The 6,000-nt window shown below is 27.1% G+C and overlaps 1 long non-coding RNA gene across 1 annotated transcript; it reads left to right on the top strand.

Annotated features, from left to right (window-relative positions):
• Positions 1-358: 358 nt before the first annotated feature.
• LOC132066651 (uncharacterized) lies at positions 359-1,300 on the top strand. Its single transcript, XR_009416899.1, has 2 exons — positions 359-712; positions 1,004-1,300. It is a non-coding gene; the product is annotated as an uncharacterized LOC132066651 (long non-coding RNA).
• The last annotated feature ends 4,700 nt before the right edge of the window (positions 1,301-6,000 follow it).

Here is a 6,000-nt window from a genome sequence, read left to right as displayed (position 1 = left end):
ACCAGAAAACCCCCTATGATTCTTTGATATGGACTAAGATTTGGGTGGAATTGACAAAGGGAATAAGGAACCGTAGAGGGGTGTTGGCGGCTGGAGGTAAAAAAATATGAGGATTAGGTTTTGGAATTTTAGCTTTGGTTAATTGCCATTCTTTTCTTGTTTTATATATGTCTTCTATTTTTTTTACTTCTTTATATGCAAATCTATCTATATATAATATAAAAGTTTGGCGCATGTTAATCCCATGTAAGCACCTCTCTATTGTACAATAAAATACAATTATCTTTTTTCTCCTTTTTTTGACACTTTTTCTATTATTTCCAATTTATGGCCTTTGTTAATTATGTTAAATGTGCTATGTAAAAAAAAAAAAAAAAACCATCTTTTTACCTCTCTAATTATGCTGAAAAACTTTAAAGTGATATTATTATCCCGTAATCAATTGATATTCTTAATTGAGTATTATGCTCTTGGCCTTTCTCCCACCTTTTCCTCTTCAGTAACATATGTATTTAACAGCCCTTAAGGCCTTAACTACTACTAATTATTTCTCTCCTCATTAATGTAATTAACATCCCTCAACCTATTACTAATTATTTCTCTCCTAATTACTACTAATTATTTCTTCTCCTAAAGTCCCTCTTTCTTCCTCAGTTTCAGACCTATTTCTACTTCAAAATCCCAGCCTTCAACCACTTCACTGCTGGTCCAGGTACTTTTTCTTCTTCTGTCCTTCAGTGCTTCTTTCTCTATGGTTCATGAATTTTGGATTTTCTTAATTTATACTGAAAATTGTAGTGCCAATTGTTATTATTTACATCAATTTTAATTTTTTTTCTACTTTTCATTGAAATTCTTAATTGAAAATATCAGGCTTTTGAATTGTATTTGAAGCCTTTTCCGGCTTCAACTGCTTGAACTGTGCCTAGCGAGATAAATTTATGATGTTTTTCTTTCTCCTATTTAAATTTCTTGTGGTTTTTTTTTTTTTTTTTTTTTGCAGGTTGATTAATGTGTATATTTGGATTATTTTGCTCACGAGGATATTGTTAAGTCGTTTTTAATTAGTATTTTCTGAAGCAATTACGATTAAGAGACGTTTAAAGTCTATCATAAGGAGTGGTAATTGATATATCAATTACCTTTTTAGATGAAGATGTTTGATAAAAATAGAAAATTAAAAAAAAAGAGACTTTGCCTACATAATTAATTTCACGTGAAAAGGAATAAAGGTCAAATTATATTTTTATCATTTATGTTATTAATTTTCTTTTGTGCATAAACCATGTATAAGGGAAAATTTGTTTTTGAAGGAATGAAGGTCAATTAACTTTATATTACTTTTGAATGATTCCTTGCTTTAAGTTCTGATCAATTTTATTGTGCCTTGGGGAAAAAAAAGTTAATACTCTTTTTTGTTATTAAAAGCCGGAGTGAGTGGTATACGAAGAATCTGAAATACATCACATTATCATGCATATTTTGACCTTTTATACCCTATATATAATCGTAGTACATGTACAATTTTATGGAAATTACATGGTATATACTTACCTAACAATACTTTTTTCGTGCCGGTAGTTTTTAATTTAAACTTATTTAATGAGATTTCAAAGTTTCTAAAAGTGTCTAATGGGATTCTAATATTAGTGGATTAAAATAATTTTTTTGTAATTTATCTTCTAAAACAAGAAGAAACTAACGTAAAATATCAGTAAAAAATGAAATTAAAATCTAACTCTTCTTTTATCTATAAAAATATATCCAATTATAATTGAATTAAATGAGAAAGAAAATTAAGTGTGTTCAAGGTTTTAATTTTCTCAACTCATGCAAGTATTTAGTCATCTATTTTTTTTTTCCTTACATTCTTTTGTCGATTAGGAATTAGGGAGAGTCTCACCAGATCTCTTCTAAGCACAATTGTTAGAATTATAGAAGTATGAATGGTGCTACACGACTAATGTATGATGAGAAATTGAGTTTTTAGGAATTTTTTCCACATACTATCAGGATATAGCTAACAAATTTTGTAATTTTTACTCCGAGTAATCTACTTTCCTGAATTATTATTAGTATGATATTAATAGATGTGATTTTTATAGCTGATAGTAATAATTCTCATGGTTCTTCTTTTTTATCTCTCAAATATAATCTAACTAAAAAAATTATAGCATAAATCCATTGGTATTTTTCCACGGAATAGCCGCGCGAAGCGCGGGTCAAATTCACTAGTACGATAATAATGTAAATAAGGTAACAACAATGACAATTAAGTATACCTATAAAAAAAACAAAAAGAATCATAAATATATAACTACATTAAGTAGGACAAAATAAATTAATTATGTGTATGAAAAAAAATATTCTGAAATATATTTGTTATTTTTTAGTGTTGAATTAGATTTATGATAACTAGTAAGTTATTAATATTGCATTTAGATCATAAAATCAATAATGTATATGATAATTTAAATTTAATATAATTAGTGATCAATGTAGTTAGATACAGGCACGTGGATATTAACTGTGATATAGTTAGATATTCAAAATCAATTAAATAAAATTACATAATTATTTGTTGTATTAAAACTTACGAGTAATAATTTATTAAATATAAATTATTATATATTAGTTAGTTTTTTCGGAAACAGCCGTCCTACCTTGGTAGGAGTCAGGTCTGCATACACTCTACCCTCCCCAGACCTCACGTTGTGGGATTTCACTGGGTTGTTGTTGTTGTAGTTAGTTTTGATGTACAATCATAAGTATATCAACCATAACCTTAATTGTAACGACCCGCTAGGTCGTTATGGGGGGTGACTTAGAAAACTAGACCTCCGTTGGGAATTCCGAGGCCGCGGTTGAGTCCGTAGCATGTTTTTATGTACCTGTGCATGTTTTGTTTGCGTCTGTAGGGCCTTGGATTAGCGTAGGAATTTTGGGTGAAAACTGGTGCAAAAACCCGAGCTCTTTGGTCAAAATAGACTGCTGCAGCATGTTATTTGGTTGCACAAGTGTAATTACACAGTTACTTTAGTTTAAAAATAAAATTTAATTATGAAAAATTAAAAATCAATATTTGAAATATATTTGCCTTTATAAATGATATTAGATTAGGTATTTAACAACACATTGTTTCTTGAAAATATGTTAATTAATAATCATATATTTGTATGGCGATATTGTAACAAATAATTGATATATACTTTTTAAATTAATAATATTATAATTTTAAAAATTAAAACAGACTTTTTTGTGAGAACATCATGGATTGGATGTTTGACCAAAAATATAATTCCTTAACATTAGTCAAATGTTTGGCCAAAAAAAATATATCAACTGTAAGTGAAAAATAAACATCATGGAATGTGAAATAATAGGTCAATAATACTAAAGAAAATAAAGTAAAATCGAAAACATAACCTAAATTCAAAATCCAATAGAAAAAGCTTAACATAATACTCTTAAGTCAAATTCAACACAACATAAGTAAGTTCCAACGTAAAGGGAAAATATAAGTATATAACCTTATTTACGACGAAATTCTGCTTTAATAATATCACTAATTATATGCCAAGTTTGTTAATGATTCATTTTTTCTAATGTTAAGAGGTGTACCCTACCCCCCCCCCCCCCCCCCGAGGGCGGAGAGTGTAGTTACACCCTCTCAATTACACTCAATTCCCACCTAATCAAGTAATTGTCAAACAAATATGTCAAGTACTGTATAATTACACTCAATTCCAGTTACATGGTGGCTTTCCATACAGGCCCTGAATTTGTCATTTCTTTGTGCAATTTGTAGTTAGTGTAAACGAATATGAAAAGCCAAGAAAGATAAAAATGGGGTGAAAATGTTGTGCAAAATTATTACTATTAATGTGGAAGATAAAAGGAGCGAATAATAATCCAACTTTCAATTATGTGACTTCCCACTTTTAGTATTATATGATTAATAACCTATTAAAGTAGTAATAGACCAATTTTTTTATGTCTAGATTAAATTAGTAAAGCACCAAACCATTGTAAACGTAGTTGTTTAAATTCTTTATAATTTGTTACTTAAATTATTAATTGGATAAAATTCTATTGTTAATTTAATTATAATTGAAACTTATAGATAATACTTATTTAATAAGTATATTATAATATAATCGGTTTTGTTAATCAACTTACATATTCAACCACATTAAAATTTTCTTTGTTAGTGTAACTAGGTATAAGAAAACATATTCTTATAGTTTACATAATTAGAAAATTATAGTCTATATGGTGAAAACAATATTGTCTACAAACAATTATTATAAATAATATTGTTAGCAACGAGATTTATTTTTAAAATATTAGCGTCAAATTAGCAATAGATTTCATAATTAAATTATGTTTTTCTTTAAAAACTATTTTCGTCTTAAATTTTTGTTATATGCTCATTTGTCAATTATATTAAATTCTTATTTTTTTAGTGCTTAATTAGATTCCTGAATAACTATCAAGTTATTAAAATAGCATTAAGCCATTAATTTGACAACTTTTATTTATTTAAAATAAATACAACAGTGATCAATAAAAATAGAAGAACATAGTAGTTTGAATCTAATAACACTTTCTATTGTCCAGATTAAACAATATAATATGTTATACAATGCAATTATACAAGATTATAGTTGTTTAACCTCTATATATATTTAGTTATTCACACGTTATTAGATTAGGTTGATGTTTTTTCAATTATAATCTTGATATTACCAAAACTAATGTTACCTTAGCTGATGATACTATTGAAGACATTGAATCAAAACTTGGAATTGATGATTATAGCTATTAAGTCAAGTGTTCCACGATTTATTAGTACTCAAAGCAAAAATATTTTTTTAGCTATGATATTTTATTTTAAATAATTTTTTGTGGCTAAAAGTTATTATTGCTACAACAAGTTTCAACTCGTAGCAAAAAATTAATAATTAGCTATAAAGTTTTATTACAACAAGAAAGTTTGTGCCTATATCACTGGACTATTGCCATAATTTTTATAACTTGAAGCAAAAATACTTATTTAGCTACAATGTTTTGTTTCAAACAATTTATTGTGGCTAAAAAGTTACTATTACTACAGTAAATTTTAATTCGTGGCAAAAATTAATAATTAGCTACGAAATTTTATTATAGCTAAAGTTTTGTGGCTATATCATTTAACTATTGCCACAATTTTTTATATCTTGAAGCTAAAATATTTATTTAGCTACAACATTTTGTTTCAAATAATTTATGTGGCTAAAAGGTTAATTATTGCTACATTAAGTTTAAGCTCGTGGAAAAAAGTGATAATTAGCTACGGAACTTTTTCATAGCAATAAAGTTGTAGCTATTTAGGTGTTTATTGCTACGATTGTTAGCAATTATAGCAAAAATGAGAAATTAGCTTTGTCAATTTAATTTCGTGGCTAAATTTTTTTTACGAATTTATAGATAGCCACGAAATTTCAAATTTTGTGGCTATTATTAGGTATTAGCCACGATTTTTAAATTCATAACTAAGATTTCGTAGCTATAGATGCCTTATGTTGTAGTGGAGGTATTTTGGTTCAAAAAATTTTTTTGGGGTCACTTTGGTTCCGGACTCCACCAACATACACCCAACCAAAGATTTGACATGACAATGTAAATTTAATAATGATTTTTAAAAATGCCACATCAGCTTATAAGAATCCACTGCAACAAATTGAGCCACGAGATTAAAACTCAAAATCAAACAAATTGATAGTGGTAGAAGTACCCTTTTTTGTTCTTTTCTTTTTATCATTTAAGCATTTGAATTTTCAAAAAATATGTTATATTCAATTATGAGGAAATTTATCGTGCCATTTGTAATTCTAAATACTAAACAAAATAAACTAAATTATCTACAAACAAAAAATAGTACGAAATGACGACTTAATTCTCTAACTTTAGGGACAAACAAATTTTTTATGTTTAAAAGGTAAAACTTTACTTAAATCA

Source organism: Lycium ferocissimum, chromosome 8 (genome assembly GCF_029784015.1).
Source record: "Lycium ferocissimum isolate CSIRO_LF1 chromosome 8, AGI_CSIRO_Lferr_CH_V1, whole genome shotgun sequence".
NCBI lineage: Eukaryota > Viridiplantae > Streptophyta > Magnoliopsida > Solanales > Solanaceae > Lycium > Lycium ferocissimum.
The sequence above is the reverse complement of the archived record's forward strand: the minus strand, read 5'-3'. Positions and strand labels throughout refer to the sequence as shown.